This window comes from Schistocerca serialis, chromosome 4 (assembly GCF_023864345.2).
Source record: "Schistocerca serialis cubense isolate TAMUIC-IGC-003099 chromosome 4, iqSchSeri2.2, whole genome shotgun sequence".
NCBI lineage: Eukaryota > Metazoa > Arthropoda > Insecta > Orthoptera > Acrididae > Schistocerca > Schistocerca serialis.
The window spans coordinates 888453774-888473668 of NC_064641.1; the positions used below are offsets into that span (position 1 = coordinate 888453774).

At 37.1% G+C, this 19895-nt stretch overlaps 1 non-coding gene across 1 annotated transcript; it reads left to right on the top strand.

The window, feature by feature from the left end:
- Positions 1-18165: 18165 nt before the first annotated feature.
- Positions 18166-18328, top strand: LOC126476517 (U1 spliceosomal RNA). The gene has a single exon (XR_007587023.1). It is a non-coding gene; the product is annotated as a U1 spliceosomal RNA (small nuclear RNA).
- The last annotated feature ends 1567 nt before the right edge of the window (positions 18329-19895 follow it).

Consider the following 19895-nt stretch of genomic DNA (forward strand, 5'->3'; position numbering starts at 1 on the left):
AAAAAAAAACTTGCATACTTTGCTTATTTTCATTCTATTGTGTTATATGGGTTCGTATACGGGGTAACTCGTCAAACTGAGCAGAAGTTTGAGAGTGCAAAAGCATATAATATGACTAATTTGTGGTGTAAATTCAAGATCATCATGCAGAAACCTGTCCATGGAATTGGATATTCTAATCACTGCTTCTCATTATGTTTATTTATCAATGATATTTGTTCCAAATAATATGTCTTGTTTCCCACCAGTAGCTCAATACATGTATCAATGCTAGGAATAAGAACAATCTACATAAAGACCTAAAATCACTTACCTTGTTCCAAAAAGTGGTCCAATATTCAGGAACACACATTTTCAATACATTGCCAGCAACCATTAAAAAAACTTGGTTTCAGATAAAACACAGTTCAAACAGAGGTTGAAAGACTTTTTGATACGCAATTCCTTCTACTGTATAGATGATTATTTTAACAGGGACTGTTAGACCAGCTTAAGTAAAAACATCTGTTAGATTTCAGTTTTTACAGCACTTGGTCACAACAGTCAACATCACATATTTTGCATAAGATAAATTAATTAAAAGTGTATAACTATGTTTCATTCTGACACTGAATTAATTCTGTAAATATTAGCATTTCCAGCGTACTGTAATGTACTCACATATTTCGACAGTCTCCTGACAGACGATCAGGGAAGTGAGTATTGTATTAATATGTTCTATATTTTTTACGTTATACTTTCTGACATGTTCCACACCCACAAGGATCATCTCAATTTTGGATCTATGGAACAAAAACTGAATCTAATCTAGTCTAAAGGTTAGCCCCGTCAGAATGCCTTTGACAATGTGTCATTGTGGCTGTTTTTCTACATTGTGTAGTTCTAATAGTGCAGCCTGGTTGTTGTGGCCAGCTGACACAATGGAGATTTGTTGTCGCTGCAGCCTGACCGTGTTTCCATGTATTTGTGCCATTGTTTTGTGTGTTTGTGACACAATGTGGCAAGCAAGGAGGTGCAAAGAGTGTTTGGTGGAGTTCACAATTACATCTGTTCAAATGTAAGTACAATGTGGGCTCTTTAATGTGACAGTTTTAGTTGTTATTTGTATTGAACTGTGCTTGTGTCAAATACCGGTAGAGGTCGGACCTGAACTACCTCATTTATGACACTGCCAATATCAGCAAGTAAGTGGGGTAGTTGTTACTGAATGCTTTGTGTTGTTTCTTGCTTGTTATTTTCCTTTCTTATTTTGAAATGAGTAAAGATGTTAATCTTGATCCATTCTGGAGCTCGATTATGATCCTCATAATACCAGACGGGGTCAGTGATCCTGTACACGGGTATAGGCTGACTGCCCTACAAGTCAGAGGCTAGGCTAATTTCCCTGCACTGCTGCTGCTCTCTTCTGACAGGCGTAACTGTAGTTTGTTTACACTAACAGAGACTGCCAGTTTACAGTGTCTGCCAGTTTACAGTGTCGGCACTCTATTGCTTTGTGTTAACACAATGTAGTGACAAAGATTTTTGGAAGAGTTTGTGGCCTATTAAAATCCATTTATTTTGATCCTGGGTATTAGTGTGTGAAGGTTTGCATATGGGTTATTCCAAACCAAGTGCTCTATAGGTTCCCCCATGACCATCACATTTTGATGAAATTTTGTGAGAACATTCACACATTTTGAATAAACACTGGTAGAGTTTTACGGTCACCAGTTCAATACTCACATAAATTACTCATTCATTTGACACATTAGCTGAGCTCTCAACAATGTTTCCTTGAGTTTTTGGTAATGGCTAGACGTATCTGGGGCAGTATTTTCTTGAACTAAACAAAACTAGGCCATCTTGTACATTTTTTTCCCTCTCTTACGTGAAATAATAATAATAATAATAATAGATAGATAGATTTCATTAACCATTTTCACATAGGTAATGTGAAGCAATGTGAGTCAAAAGAATAGCCACTTGAGAAGAATGTGAAGTTTGGCTTTTTATATCTCAGGAAGTAAGTGAGTTATAAACTCGAAACTTTGCCTGTAATAACTTAGCAAAACAAGTCTTAAAACATAAAATTTCATTCTTGTATGGTTTTCCAGTAGTTTCTAAATTGAGATCATAGTTGATGATTTCTCTGAAGTTGCTAAAATGGTTAGTTTTAGCCTACTTTTATAGAAAAGTATTTTTTGAAAAGTGGTTTCAGCCAGTGTCATTAGACAGTCCATGTACCAAAACACCTAAAATAAGTAGGTTTGGTTTTGCAGTGCAATTATATAAGGCCATAAAAACCAGCAATGAAGTGGAGGCATATGAAAATGCATTCATATTTTGCTGGTACTCAAATTAAATGTGATGTCTTATACTATGTTCCTATATATAAACAATTTTTTTAGATTTTGTCACAAAATCAATCAAAATAATTCAGGGATGACACAGTAAGTAGGAAAACATCTCTGGAAAACTTGGGGGAATTTTGTTTTTGTGAATCACTGGACACCCTGGATATTAGTAAGCACCAACTTGGATGTAAGAATGAAGTACTACTATTACTACTACTACTACCACCACCACCACCACCACCACCACCACCACCACACAAAACACACTGTGTGGTTGGGATGGTTCCTTTGAAAGGCATGGCCGATTTACTTCTGATCTTCCCCTAATCAGAGCTTCTGCTCCATCTCTAATGATCTTGTTGTTGACGGGACGTTAAATACTAATCTCCTCCTCCTCCTCCACATTGTAAGGGCAGCAGTGGCAGTTCATAAAGCTACCAAAGCACAGTTAAGAGGGCTTGTGATCCCAGATGTGTCAGCACAAACTGTTGCGAACCTGTTATAACCAATGGGACTATTGGCATGCACACTTCTAGCTCGTCTTCCACTCATACCACACCATCCATGTGCGCAGCTCGACTGGTGCCTTCAAGAGGATCATTTGAAGGTGTAATGGTGCTCCGTGGTCTTCAGGAATGAAAGTAGATTCAGCCTGCAGACACACTGCCCCCCCCCCCCCCCCCCCAGGCTTTATGGGCTTGGGTGTGATAAGGTAAAAGGTAAAATCTCTTTTACCTTCGATGTTTCTGGAGGGGATGTTGACAAGAGCTCAGTAGGTGCAGAATCCATTCTTTTGCCGTCCTTGCAACAGGAAGGTTATGTGGTCTTCCAATATGATAATGCTTGCTTACACACTGCCCATGAAACTCGGTGTGCTTTACAAGACATGCAGTAACTTCCCTGGTGAGCACAATTTCCAGGCTTGTCTGCAATCAAGCATGTGTCGGATATGATAGAAAGAGAAGTGACTCGTGTGACTTGTCAACCAACAGCTCTTACGGAACTATGTGAACAGGTTGAGCAGGTGTAGCATAAGGCAGTGTTTGTCATCCATATGATCAACTGGATGTCAGAGGCAGCATCTGGATCAACTGGATGTCAGAGGCAGCATCTGCATTGCCGCCCGTGGAGGTTACACGACATACTAATATCAGTATTTCAGTTTCAGGGTTGGTTGATACACAGAACCTCAGAACTGCTAATGTTACTGATGTGTAATTGTAATCATTTCATGTACTCCATATGCACTGTTGCAACAATGTGTGATCTGGAAACTTCTAAAAGGAAGTACCTTTTTTTTTATTATTATTCCAGTGTATATTCAAAGTTAGATTCCACAGATCAAGGTACCTAACTTTTTCACCTTAAATACGTTTTGACATGTTCAGAAGATCGGTAAGTCACTTTCATCTACATGAATAGAATCAACACATTCACAGATGAAGGTAAAGCTAATACAGTTAATACTGATGACATAGATAGTTCCAACATAAAAAAAACAAAAATTTTGCACCAATATGTTTAGTATGTGTCAAGAAATTAGATAAGATAGTAATACTAACTGAGGTACCACAAGTTTTTTTTATGTCAGAGCATGATCTGAGAGAGAATAAAATAACTGTTTGCAATTTAGAGAACTATAAAAGATAAACTCATTTCTGTAGGGCTTGTCCGTCCCCAGTAGCAGAGTGGTCAGCGCGACAGAATGTCAGTCCTAAGGGCCCTGGTTCGATTCCCAGCTGGGTCAGAGATTTTCTCCGCTCTGGGTGTTGTGTAGTCCTAATCATCATCATTTCATCCCCATCGACGCGCAAGTCGCCGAAGTGGCGTCAAATCGAAAGACTTGCACCTGGCAAATGGCCCTAGCCACACGCCATTTACATTATTATTATTATTATTATTTTAGACCTTAACAAAAGAGGAGAAATTGCAGTGTATGTAAGCAGTGAGGTGAAGGAAATTACTCCATGGGCCGTTGAAAATAGTTCAGGAATGTTTTGAAAGCAGCAACTATGTAAATAAAGTTTTAGTGAGGTAAGATTTTGATATTAGGTCTGTACCAATCACCTAGTCCACACGTAAAGTTTCTCCAATGGACTGGAAGTGCCTGTTTTGGGGGATCTAAATATTAATACAGTAAAAGATAGTTGTCATAGTGTTATGAAGATTCCTGTCTCATGTAAATTCTGTGTGTAAATTTGACAGTAGTCTCTGTTAAAGTTATTATTTATTTATTTGCTGATTTTTTGTTCATACAAACATCAACTATAAATGAATTCTTTTCTTTTAAATTTATGCTATGTAAATTGTATGATACATGTAGTCAAATACGATACCTGTAAGGTCAGTGTTCATGTCTGTATGTTGTGAACAAGGTAGGAGATGAGCGTTGATAATGAAGATAATGGAAATTCGTTAGTGTGGGTACAGTTATGTGATGATGTGGTAAAGAAGTAGTACTTTCGAAGTAATGTTTAAACTGTATTGCAATGAGAAGGGGATGAAGTGATGTTACTTTCAGAAATTCCCGATGTAAAGACGAGTGTTATCAGAGACTGAGTAAAGTTGTCATGGTAAGTGTTAGTCAAGGCAATTGACCTTATAAATTATTCAAAGATGGTGGAGGTGGATCAAGAAGGAAGAGAGGCAGGTTGACAAATGCGAAAAGAAGCAGAGTTAATTTGATGAAGACTTTCACGACTTCAAGAAAGAGGGGATTCGAATTTGTATAAAGACGGTTTGCAGCTATATCAAAGTCTGAAGAAGATTATTGACAGTTTGGACACTTGATTGTACAAGGATCGTCAAGATTTACAAGAAGTTAGAACTGTTCCATCATTTGTGGTGAAGAGTAATTTTTAGACTGTGACATGGTGAGAAGATATGCAAGGAAATATTGCAGCTGTTAAGAGATGCTCATGGCATTTTGAGTAATTGTCTGAAGTCGTCATTCTGAATAATTGCCAATGTAATTAAGTATGTCATTGCTAATGTAATTAAGAATGTCTTTAGAGAATAATGTTTACTTTGTGGAAAGTGAAGTTTCCAGTAAATGTGCACTTCACTTCTACAAATATACCAGTAGTGTGAATGCTCATCTAAATCCATTTTGAAGTTTTCCCTGCATTATTTAAGATGTGCTGGCCGGAGTGGTCAAGCGGTTCTAGGCACTACAGTCTGGAACCGCGCGACCGCTACGGTCGCAGGTTCGAATCCTGCCGTGGGCGTGGATGTGTGTGATGTCCTTAGGTAGTTAGGTTTAAGTAGTTCTAAGTTCTAGGGGACTGATGACCTCAGAAGTTAAGTCCAATAGTGCTCAGAGCCATTTGAACAATTTAAGATGTTTACTGTTCATCACACCATCTTCTGGAAAGGAGTTTGAAGGTAGTATCTTTCAGCCTGGTTCTGGTAATTTGAACCAGAGACGCAGCCATTCCTCAGTCTAATTTCCACATTTTGAGTTTCCACTTTTTCTAAGACATGGAGGCCACACTTGTTCCAATCCTCTGCAGTCACTGTTCTTACTGTTTCTTCTAGCAGTACTTCAACTTCCGGCATTTTGTATGTTTTGTTTTTCGCTGCAACATAGCCTTTGATTCTGGGCCACTCTAACTCGATGGCGTTTAATTCACAGTGTTACGGAGGAATTCTGAGAACAGTTTTCCCTGCATTCTTCGCCATTTCATCTATAGCGTATTCGTTGTGCACTGTTCTGTGATTTTTAACTATATCTAAAAGCTTTCTTCAACATACCGTCTTCGAAATCGATGTTTTTAGATTTTAGCCACTCTGATATTTCGTGCTTATTGGAATTCGCATTGGTAACTTTTTCTTTTCTCTGAGAATGGTACAGAGCGTTATCAAGAACAATAACTGCATTTTCCTGAAGCCGAGGAAGAACATCTTGAAACCACTTCTCGAAGGTTTCGGCGCAAATTTCCTCACGATAACCTCCACTTTTCTTGGATTCGAAAGTCGACAAACATCCTTCAACGAACCCTGCTTTGCTGCCAATGTGTGCGATAATCAGACATTTCCCTTTACCTGATGGGCCCTTGCTTCTGGTGGATAATCCGAACAGAAACGCTTGTTTTGAGGAATTTATAGTGTCATCTACCCAGACATAACTTCGGGTATGTCCTGCGTTCACCCACGTCTCATCCAAATAGTAAATGGGTCTGGCTTCATCTCTCAACCGTTTAATGGTTCAAAGATAACGCCGCCTCCATAAAATGATGTCATCCCTGTCTATTAGCATGCTGTCGCACCCACGCCGGACATATAACTCTCAATAACTTACAAAATGTTGTTCTCCGAAAATTGCCCAGATGTGCATCTTCGTTCATGACTGTAAGCAGTTTGTCAATTGTTGGCAATTCGTTACGAAAAAAAATTCGTGTACTTTCCTTCGTATCGCATTTCTGTCGAAGTCATCAACACTTTCAGAAAGTTTCTGTCGTAATTTTTCTTTCTTGGGAGACTTCAAAGAGTGTGTGGCCTTGTACTCACTTATCACATGATACACTGAAGAACGTCCAACACGTGTAGCTGCAGCTGTTTTCGAAATAATGTCACTCATCGACTGCTCTGGATGTAACAGTTCCGTTTTATACACGTTAAGCACCGTGTGCTTCTCAGAAGAACTTAATGATTTCTTCTTTGCTCGCATCTTTGGTGGACTCAGAACTGACACGTCGACCTCGCTCGCTGAATCTGTGGATGACATAATGAGGACAGCTGTATGTGATGCTAATGAAATAAGTGAATATATAAAATAAGAAACCATGCGATGCTATTGATGCGTACGTAAACAGTGAATGCTCAGCGTGGCTAAAAACACATATACTTACTTTAATAATCAACAACTAGTCTTTCAAGCATCTTTACAGATGAACTTAAGATATCCTGAAATCGCTGCTGTACAACACCCACTAACGAGCTCACCTGCAACTGAGATGGCCACACTGACTGAGCGCCGCGCCTGCTATCTGCACAATGCATTGCTCATAAACAAACTACAAAATTTAATTCAAACCTTTCTGAAACTTTTCTTACATCCCCACAAAAAAAAATTAAAGGGGAAAAGTTTGTCGCTTACTATATTTCGGATGATGATTTGGTAAAAGTTCTGCATCAGACATGTGATTTTAATTTATTACTTCACTATTACTGACTCTATTGGGCAGAAAATTTGCAGACGTCATCAACATATAATACTGAAGGCAATTATAAAATTATTTTGCTGTGCGACACGTTTAGGAGATCTGGTGTGATAAATATAGAGTAACGCGAAAAAACAACCTTTCCTGAAAGCTTAAATATTTCTCTTTTTCAGTGACAATAAATTTTAATGTAATGTTAAAAAAAGATGTCAGAAGGTAGTTCTCGGATCACTTTATCGTGTTCAGGTGCCAAATTATAAAAAACATGACTTTCATTTTTTAATTTCTGACGCCCCTGCCTTGTACACCCCTCGACAGCAGCACTGTGGTCACGCACCTTGCCGTGTTTACAGTATGTCTCTTGTTTCGGTGAATGGAGTATAGCATATTCTTAATAAGAACAATGTCTGGGACGATAAATACACATACATTGTTAACAATGTAGTGCCCCGCTTCACTATGGTCTGGGAAACTGTAGCACATATCCATATACATAGGTTCAGTTAAGCTCCACAAGAATGCTGTTTGGGGGCATTGAAAATGTGACCACAAGACAACTTTGCAAAAATAAATTCAGAGAACTTAATATCATTACTATCCCTTACATGTATCTGCAATAATTATGCACCTGAAAGCAAACGATACTGGTCAGTTGAACAGACACACGTGCGATTACAATACAAGAAATAGGGATGATTACTATCTACACAGGGAGTGGCTCAAATTAACTGAAGGAGGTCTCATAACTGTTTTGGCCATATTATTCAGTAAATTTCCATTCAGAATAAAATGCATTCAAAAGACATACGTATTCAAAAATAAATTAAGAAGTTACTGTGTCTCTTCTTCTCTATATAACCTAAAAGAATACCTAGAAGCTAAACAGTATAGAGAATCTCCTTTAAACAAGAAATTATTAAGACATCTCTGTGTCTATAAACCAGGATTCTCAACATCATATCACTGTAGAATGTTTGACTTCAATGCTGGAGCCACAATCTCACCTCTAGTTGCAACGCTTCCTCAGTATCAAAGTGAAATAATATAAGGTGTACCTTAAATTTTGGGAACAGATGAAAATTAGATGGGGCCAAGTTGAGACTGTATGCAGGATGTCGATGACAGGAAACCCAAAGCATTGGACTGTTGCAGCACTTGTGTGTTGTCTGTCATTGTATTGTTGAAGAAGAGGGTGCCCCATGTGTTGACGAACTCTTTGAATTCGTGCTTTGTTTTCTGAGGGTTTCTCAAACATCAACGTAGTTACGGTAGATTCTTCCATGTAACACACTACACAATTTGGAACCCTCTAGCAGCAGAGAGTTGCAGCTTGCACCAGCAAAGTGGGAAAGTCAATTGAGTAATATGCATGACACATAATACCTCAACCGATATTGAGAACAAAATAAAAAAAAAAAAATTGGAGGCATTAGTTTTCAGTACGGCGTCGTACAATATATGTACTTTCTCATTAAATAAGAATTATACTGCTGCTGTTTGCTCTTTTCCTGTTTTTTTCCAGATGCCTTGGATGAACATGGCACTACAAAGTGAGGCTGCCTGAGTGTAAGGTAGTGAAGGTTAGTGACTGCATAGTGTACATTGCAAAAGTGAAACTGGTGATAAATTGTCTATAGATGAATTAATGAGTAAATAAAATAATGTGCAATGTACTTTCATAGCCTTAGTAACTACTTTGTCAAAAACGGATACGTATTTCAAATTAAATTTATTTTGTCTACTGGTTAGCACTTCTCATTAAGATAAGTTCAAAATATAGTAATGTTTGTGGGATCATCTTCCGAAGCAGCTGTTTAAGTCAATTATTGATGATTGTTCCATCTTAAGGTTATTGCAATTAAAGAGTATTTTACACCAGCTGTGTTTCACTTTTATTTACAATGCATCTTCTGTAGTCATGGGTGTTTCTGCCTCTCTGCAAACCACAGCTTTTTCCTTCTCTGTCAGCAAAGGTTGAAATCGAAAGAAACAACATTGTACGTATACAATGGGCAGCATTTTACCTTTTTGCACTTTATGTTCACTGAATTGGGATTTCTTCTGCAGTTTCGTGTCTTAACACTCAGCACAGAAGGGAAAAGCAGTGGCTTGCAGAATATGTGAAGAAGAGGCACAAACACTAAAGAGCATAGAAGATCCTTTAGAAATAAAAGCAAAATGCAATTGGTGTAAAATTCTCTTTAATTATTTGCGGTACACGTAAGACGGAAAAACCAATAATAATTGATTATAATAATGTTACTGATCAGATAAGAAATTATGGAGTAAAAAAATGCATTTATTTTAAATTTGACTTATTCTGTTTTCTTTAGAGTGATTTAAATAATACATAACCTAGAATTCAAATCCCAGTAATGGGAGAATTCTAACAATATTTACATTGAAGTTACGTCATCAAAACCTGATGCACTACTCTCTCAGCTTTATTTAACAACCACCTTCATCTTCGCTGGCTGGCTGCTGCTGAGCATCAGATGACAAATAAAAGTGAACACACAACAGCATGCAAGTATTTATCACTGGGAAATCGCTTCAGATTTTCAAAAATTGCTCTAATTAAGCCAACTCAAATACTGAGGCCCATTATATAGGCCTACACTAAATTGTAGTGTGATTTTGCAAGCACAAGACCTTGACCAAGGAAAATAAGTATTACCTCACACACGCCATGACATGCATTTAAATAGAGCAGCAAAAAAGCTTAGTACAGCTATTATCAACAGTAGCTTTAGAAACAAGCAAGAAAGCATCTATCTAATCCCAAACCAAAATTACAAGTAAGAATTGTGATAATCATCATTGCTTGAAAATATTCCATCAGAATATAAGTAGTCCGCTAAACAAAAAGGAAGAGCTGCTACTTTCAATTCGAGATACAGCAGGTTTAGATGAAACAGCTGTTGACGTACTTTGCCATGATGTCTACAGATCATGAAAATGAACAAGTGGTAATGAAAGTGGAGTGGGTGGTCATGAATTTTGTTCTATGTATCAGTCAGAGAAGTAGAAAATTAGTGCTACCCCTAAAAGTGTTGTATCCACATACATGAACTCTTTATGGTCTTTTGTTATCTGCAGTGCACTTGTGTGTCCATCTGTGCAAGTCATGTTCGCAGAGCTTCTGCAACTGCAGTTTGCAATTTTGAATGCCTGGTGTGGATGGAAAAATTTGGAGATGTGGCTTCATTGAGATATATGTGGTGTATGCACCTAGTGGAAATGATGTACGAATTGAAGCCTTGCCAATGACAGTGCTGCCATCTCATGTGTTGCGGGAGGAGTTTCAGTTAGAACAGGTGTTTCTTTAATTCTGAATTCTGTCCACTCCCATGTCTGGAAATTTCCTTAAAGGTTTTTAAACTAAAACTATTGTAATTTTAATCTCATTTTAAAGGTGTGAAGGACAATCAGAGTAAAATTAATTTCTTGCTACCCAAAGCATTTCTCGAGCTATATTAATACCTTTCACAGACTATAACTTGACATCTGTTGAGGGGGGCCGGGAGCAGGTAGAGCACACAGTGCTTGCTGCGGGAAGAGGTATAGTGCTGGGGTGGGGGATGGGGAGGGAGGGACGGATATACCCACTCCATATACGTGTACTGTAAGTACACAATGCAAGCAACACAAACTTGTGCTTTGAGCTTCCACCGAAGCAGCAATGTGCACAATGGATGGAATTGTCAGTTAAATACTTTGTGCTATAAAAAATTGAGACCAAGTGTTTTTATATTGACGTGCTAAATGATGAGAAACAATGGAAATAGTGAAAAAAATCACGGATAGTGACAGCACAGTTCAGTGACAAAGCAGACAACACTGTCAACACCTGTTAATAGTATGCTGCACAGTAGGCAACAAACATCAGCAAGTCAGGACCACTTCTAGCAAAAACTACAAAGGATATCCTTATTTTAGACATGAGTGATTTGCAGAGTCTGTATCTAAAAATTGCTCAGAAAAGTCTTTATGCAGAACTCCGTTTTGTGGACCATAAACAGTTTATGTACATAAGAGAGGGTTCTAAGATGGACAAGCTTGAGCGCTTTCTCATGAATTAACTGTGAAGTGTGAACCTGGATATCATCAAGTTCGTGCAGAAGCTGGTATGCATGTTTCATGCAAATGCAGCAGTTGAAAGAGGCTTTTCTGATAAAAAAAGTCCAAGTTGCAAATATTTTATTTTTCATTCAATGACTACTTTTGGGTCGAGACCCATTTTTAAGGCAACATACAGTATGGAAAACAAAATTTATATTCATGCACTACAGTTATTACCAAGTTCTTTAAGCATATGCCAAAGATACAAAACCTACTCAACCAAAGTGATACTGATATTTCGAAAGATGTAAAAAAAATGTATTTACAGTGCATACAGATAACTGTCAGTTCACTCCTTCCTCTGTCGTAAGGAAACCTCGGGAAGGGGGTGCCCTGTCATGATATGGAAAACGTTTTTATTTATTAAAGTGTTCTCCAACCATCAAGAATACAATTCATATAATAGCTGTGCAAGTTCACAACTTTTTAAAAATCTTTACTGAAGAGAGTCAAATATTCACTGACAGCAGCACCACCTACAGCACGTATTACAAAATTATATGCCACGCTGGAGCGTAAAAAAAAATATTGAATGTGAAACTGTGCAAGCCAACAATAAAATTATTACTTTTTAAATCTATTACCAAAAACTGTCAACTATTTAAAACCACCGAACAGTAAAGCGAAAAAGCACCATCTACGGCCATGTAGGCACATAAAAATATCTACAAAAGAACAGCAACATTAGCATAAAAAGAAAACAAAATGAGATAGAAAATCCTCATCACTTCCGACCATTTACAAGCATAAATTTTTTTATCACACAAATTCCGTGCAGATAAAACAACTTTTTCATAATATGTCTCTACAACTTTTTCATAATATGTCTCTCGTAAAGCCAAACATTAAACCAGAAATTATCTTTTTTCAAGGCACCAACAATGTACTTGCCATCCAGAGGAAGACAGCATAACCATATCCATGGGTGTGTAGGGTGGGATTGTGGTCAGAGGGGGATGAAGATGGAGGGTTGGGAAACACGAAGGGCGTGAAGATGAAGGAGCCAAAAAAGGAGGTGGTTAAGTGGACAGCACAACATGAATGTAAATATATGATTGGTAATATGAGAAAATTACTTAAAACTGGTCCACAAACAATTACACGCCATTTCTTTATGATCTAATAAGTAATAACTGCCCTGTTTAACAGAGAAACCATACGTTTCTAAAGAGTAATCGTATAGATAATATATCCTAACAGAAAGGAACCCAAGCAACTTTTTGCAATACTTTACGTGGTCTTCACCACTAATCAACAAGTAACCAAATTTCATAATATGCCATACACACCACTCATAATATGCCATACACACCACACCACATAAGCAGCATAAAGGCACAACAAACATAGAAACTATATTAGCCAACCAGCAGCAGCCTATAGGCACCACAGACAATAGTGGCTACCTAAATGAGCTGTACTCCTCAGTGTTTAGCAAAGGGGTATAATAGTGATGCAAGAAACCACCCACGTACTGTAAAATATGCAGTGTATTTTTATGAAATGGGAAAGGGAGTTGCAAATGGTAGCCAGATAGATAAATAAGCTGGACTTGACAGAGGAAAGAGTAAACTGCCAGTTAATGTACAGTGCACATTTTTTACATCTTCAGAAATACCATTGTCGATTTTTTTATATAAATTTGATACAATATGGTTCTGTATCTTTGGCATATGCTTAAGAATTTGGTGATAACTCTATTATGCATGACTATAAATTTGTTTTTCTGCCCTGTAGGTTGACTTGAAAATAGGTCTCGGCCTGAAAGTTCTCATTAAAATATTTGCAACTTTGACTGGTTTTTCGTTCTATAGATTAACAGAAGTTGTTGACCCATGCTGCTCCAGCAGGCTGGAAATTAGTACGGAAGTTTTAGTTGAAAACTGAGAACATGGTACAGCTTTTGCAGAAAGAAGTGTTTACAATGCTGTACAGCTTTTCAGTGGTTTACTTAATACTGAAAAACAACTGAATCTGGACATTATAAAACCGATGATACTAGTTGTGAAGAAAGCTTCATCAAAAAAAGTAAAAGCTTTAAAAAAGTAGAAATTTGATGAAAATGAAGCGGCCAATCTTAAGAGAAGAACAGTCCAGGAAATGAGCTCAAAAATTAAAGGCAAAAGAAGCAGCTGAAGTTTTAGATGATGAAATTTCAAGTTTAGCTAAGAAATTTAAACATTGAATCTTTTACTGTGAATTTGCCATGTGAAGTTTAACATTTGACATAAAGTTTGTACCTTCAAAATTATTGTACTGTGTAAAGGAATACTGTAAGTTTACACTACATTACTACGTTAAAACAATCTGTATTTTAATTGATGTCTGAAAATAGTCATGCCCATTCTGTGTGAGAGTTTAATTTTTATAGCATTTGACAAATTGTATACTACAAGTCATACATAATTACATTAGTCATGCTGACATACAGTTTAAGTGATTCAAGAATTATTATTTCAGTTTTCATTTTGAAGAGTTCAGGTTCATGAAAAAGTGCTTTTGTCATTGTACCTCATATATTTTTGAGAAGTTATGAATATATATAAAGAGGTAATGAAAAAGTTATGAAAACCACCATGAATTTGATCCTCAAAAAATCTGTAGACACCCTGCTTGCTTAACAGAGCATCATCTAGGAGCTGCAGAAATCGAGTAGATACATTTAGAAAATTACAAAATTAGATCTAACCAACTTAAGAAAAGGTGTTGCAGTTTTTATTCAAAACACTCTTAGGTCTCAGGCTTTAGATGTAATCAGTACAGCATTGACCAAGATTTTAATGCTGTGGAATCAAACTGGAACTAGAAAAGCAGTCCATCAGAATTACAACTATTTACTGGACATCAGTAGGAAATATTCCAAAGTGAAAAGCATTCCATCATAAATACATGTATCTACTGGACACTGGTAGGAAATACCTCAAAGTTTCTTGCTCAGTTAGAAACTGCCTAAAAAAACTTTACAAGAGCAACAGTAAAAGAGTTTTATGTGGGATTTTAACTTTGACTTCTATTAGCCAACAGTACCTATAGACAATTAGGAAGATACATGTCTTGCTTTAACTTGCACCCAACGATCTCATTCACAACAAGGGTAGATGACTGTAGCAAGACTGTGATCAGCAAGGTTTTCCTGGACCCTATAAAATATTATGATGTAAAAATACACGCCATAGTAAAAGGCCTATCTGATCGTGCTGATCAAGAAGTCCTAAAACTCAGCAACAGAAAAGCAGTTAATGTACACACCCAAGTTAATGATTGCCCGAGACTTTGTGTGTGTGTGTGTGTGTGTGTGTGTGTGTGTGTTGTAGCAACTTTTATTTTCTAATATTGTTACATTCCATCCTGTATTTTCCATTGTTTAATCAACAAATATGTTTAGAAAATTTGAACTCATTGTAAATCATATTTTTAAACTTTTTGAAGCCTGCTTCTCCCGAAGACAAATCAAATGTAAATTGGCAGAAATCTGGGATTAGAATATCGTGCCAGGTAAAAGAACAGAGGAATAGAATGCACAAAGCAATGAAAATACACTATTAAGAGTATTGTAGAATCTTAAACTGTGTGCTCACAAAGCCCAAAAACATAGATTACGCATAGGAAATCAACAGGTCAAACACTAAAACAAAAACCGTAATAAAATCAGTAACAAACAGAGAAAAAAATAGAAGAATCTGGGGTAACAAAGTTAATAGGAAATGGGACAGATCACAATAATCTAAAGAGCAGCCTCAGATTTCAATAAATTTTTCCTGTCTGTAGTTGAGAACATGTGAACACAAAACATTGTCTCCCTCAGAAGCTAAAAAACTACTTAATCTTACACAACATACACCAGTGATGACACTGCACTTCAAACCCACACACCAAATAAAATTATAAATACATAAGATCGCTAAAAAGCACCAGCTCTTCTGGGTACAATGAATATCAACCAGGGCACTAAAATCATGCAGTGACTTAATAAGTAAATTATTATGCTATTATGTAATAGTAATAATAATGATAATGTTTATTCAACATCAGATAATCAAATACTGTCCCTAGAAATAATACGGTTTCAATATATCATGGAGGTTATTCTTCTGAATATATGAGTTTATAAGTTACAAACTATAAATTTAACATTTTGATATGTTTTACATTTGATGATATTAAAAAAAAAAGTTACAAACATTGTTGTTATCAACATAGTTCAGCTGTGAGTTACTTAGAACTATGAGCTAGACACAAATACAAAACACTTTTCATAAAGACAAAGTACTCATGTAAGGGATAAAATATGTTTTCAACTAGAATTCTTTTTAGCTGGTCTTTTAATTTGTTAGTAGGGAGGGCTGTGAAACTTTTTGGGAGGGCATTGGCTAGCTTCAGTCCAGCATGAAGAGCATTTTTTTCATATCAAATTGTTCTCGGACTGTTTACACGGTATCTGAATTTTTGTGTTTTATCATGCTGGTGCAGGTCACAGATGAAATTTGGATTTATTGTTTTAATGAGCAATATAATGTTCTATGTGTCTCCACCTACCACAAATAATTCTGTTATATATATATATATATATATATATATATATATATATATATATATATATATATATATATATATATATATATATATATATATATATATATATATATATATATATGTGTGTGTGTGTGTGTGTGTGTGTGTGTGTGTGTGTGTTAATAATGTGCTTAGATTGGCTTGAGCTGTTGCACCCCATATTTTGACAATATAGTTTAAATTTGATTATAATGCATGACAAGCAGTTTTTACCATACACATATCCTTATAATATTTGCTAGCCATGCTTAAAGTAAATACATTCTTTAGATGGCTTACAGGCTAAGGACTCTGTATGCATGTCCCATTAGAGTTTGTCCTGGATTGTATGATTCCCAAGACTTTAATCCATTTTTCCTTTTTTTATAATGTCATTTCCTTTGAATAATGTCATACCAAATTTTGTTTCCTCGTGTTAAATTCCTTTATTGCCGTCTTTGAAGCACTTACATTTAGATAGCTTTCATTGAAATACTCTACTACCATTTCACTGATAACCATTCTATGATAACTATAGCATTTTCTAACAGATTAAAACATGCTAGAGTGCGCCAATACACAAATGTGATGAGAAACAAGTAATATGTATTTGCAAATCTCTCTGCTGCCAGTTCTTCCGCCAGGTAAGTATACAACAGGCTATATGAACCACGAAAATGGTTCATCCACAGAGGGGCAATATTCAGTCTCACAAAAGAAATTCTAGAGGAACTCAGGTATTTTGCCCTATCTTTATGGGGAAACAATAATTTTTTCGTATTTTGTATATTTTCACTCTCTGATGTCGTATGATACAATATTCTGGGGAAATTCTGCAAAAAGTTGAAAACATTTGTAAAATGTGAAATTGATCTGTGGTGTTTCAAATAGGAGATGCTGTAGGCACCTGCTCGAGACACTTGGGATTTTGACACTCACAAGTCAGTACATCCTCAGTATTGTACGAAAAGGAGTTGAAAGTGTATTATACTGTGACAATACTATGAAAAGGATAGATTGCTACCCATAGCAATCTATGATTTTCATAATATTGTCATTATTCCAACCTGGGTTTTCTATTGTTTGATGTATTATATTATATATGATGTAATCTGTATAGCAATGTATATAATATTTTTATCTTGTGTTCATATTGTTCGCAGCATTGTGTATTTTTCGTTTCATTTTGCACATATACCGGTAATATTGTATTCATTGACTTCTGCTACATTGCCGTACAATCCCTACACAAAATGTAATTTTGCAGATAACATGGGAACGCCTGTTCAACTAGTACGCAAAGGAAATGAGTCTCTCTCTTTTTTGTTTTTCAAAAATGCAGCGTACACTATTGACTGGGAACAAATCTCATTAAACTTCACTGCAGTAAAAACCGTTTTCAGTGACACGAGCGATCTCAGAAGCCGCAGAAAATCAATCACAACACTAACACTCTGTAAGTATGGATGACGAAAGAATGTTACCGATCGTACTCAGAGACATTATTATTTTCGCTACTTTACTTCTATGCACAGAATGTGGTAATATGCGAATAATCACATATCTCATACTGCGGAATACTTTCCCTTACGAGGCTGTCCTAACACCATCCAGCTCAATTTAGTTAGGTTCTAGACCCACGGCGCTGGGAACACTTGAGTGCGATCTCACACACACACACACACACACACACACACTCTCTCTCTCTCTCTCTCTATGCTTGCCTTCATTTGGGAGCCATCTGCTGCCACAGAACGGAACTAGTTGGTCCAATTCGACCGAACAGCTAGAGTTTATTGTATCAAATGGAACTAACAATTATCCCATCCCAGATGATATGGAACAGCTTTGTGGAAACTGAAAACTATTTCTGTAACGTTATCGGCTCTTGCCTATTGCAGGTGGGGCCACGGTTAATATGTACAGTTAGACGCGCTCGATTCGTCTGATATATCCTGTATGACATAAAGTTCAGCGTTTTCCAACTGTAAAGCATACTTACCTGGCACAGGGGATACCGTGATCACGAAGGCGGTTCCTCCAGGACGAGGCTCTCCCATTGCACTTCGGTTGGGCTGACCCCTGCGATTACCCCTAATGTGGGTAACTCGGGTGCATAATTTTTGGTAGTCGGGACTGCGTTCGCGCAGACCCGGTCATATTGTAATTAAAATATAGTGATTAAAGGGTGTTCTCATGACGATATGTAAAGTCTATTATTTTCACTTTTACCGATCTAACGACGAGACAAGGGGACAAATACTCTCCTTATTTCATACTGCTTACATGGAAACTCAAGCGTTATTTCGGCAGGTTTCTTGTTTGCTGGTGGAAGGCTACATTATTGTACAGACCACACTCGGGAATAGTCAATTCGACGATTTTGACAGGCCATGTAGAGCACATATGGGGCAGAAATGACGATTCCAAAGATGTACTAAAGAATGCGTAATATGTCAAGTGTTGTGGTATAAACATAACAATCATGACAAGTAGGCGGGAAGGTGTAGCCTGTATCATCTAGTAACATAACTTACGCGAGCTTCATATCGGCACTGACATGCTGCAACATTATGAAGTGGAACTATGAAAGAGCCTAACTACGTGGAAGTTCTCTCACAATTGTACGAACGCTATAACAGGTACACTGTGGTGAAGTATCCTCAAATTGTACAGTGATTTATTTATTTTACAGACAATATTATGGAAAGAACAGAGGAAGTAGATGACATGGGAAATACGACGTAAGTAAAGCTAGACAGTATGCTGGGAAGTTTGCTTCAGTATGTGGACATTCTCAATGAAACGTGCCTTTATTTACGTATACGTAACGGGAGGTTCTGTGGTTTTGCTCGTTTCAAAGATGTGCATTGTCTGAAGCCAATGGTGTACCTATGTAACCAAGGGTCCTGGGGCAGAAATGAAATTGGGGCCTCTATTTAAACTAAACTAAATACTTTTCATACGCAAAACTACATCATCATCATCAGTTCCTTGCCCCCCACTTCATGGCATAATAACGCAAACCTACTTACTGCTAAGTAAATTATTATGAGTAACGCAGCAGATAATCTTTAATCGTACTTCCTAAGTACGTTTGTTGTGCTTCCACACAAAAACTACTGGCTGGATTTGGATATAGTTCGAACTGAGTAGGGCACAGGATACTTTCATAACGATAAAAGGATCCCGTGGTATCATTGTGTCGAGCGATACTAGGTGAAAGAAGTGCAGACGGAAGCAGAAGCTAATGATAAATAAACAATGAAGAAGTATTACTCAGTCAAGAAAACATGGCGAAGCACTCTAGGAACAGTTAAGGCAGGACATGCGCGTTCGTGGAGGCAAAGAGGTGCAGGGAGGCGGGCTGCTGTCAGTGTCTGCTCGTAACTCTTGCTAAATTAAGTGCGCTGTGAGCTCAGTGCGCCATACCGATCAGTCAGATCTCGTTTAGAGCTACGATTTCCGATCGGTAATTGTCGGTAAACTCGGATTCAGAGGCCATGTTTTCGTAGGTGTAGTAGATTACAGTAAATAATATACGTGGAGAATAAAACGAAGTAGACAATTTTATTTTACAATTTTTTTCTGTGGCTTTAGTTTTTGCAAAATTATCGATAAGTGCCGTTAAATTTAGACTTAATGCGGCCTTGTTTTCTACTGCTATGAGTGCCAAATGTCGGAGCTAAGCTTGGCCCATACTATTCCTTAAATAAGTTTTGAT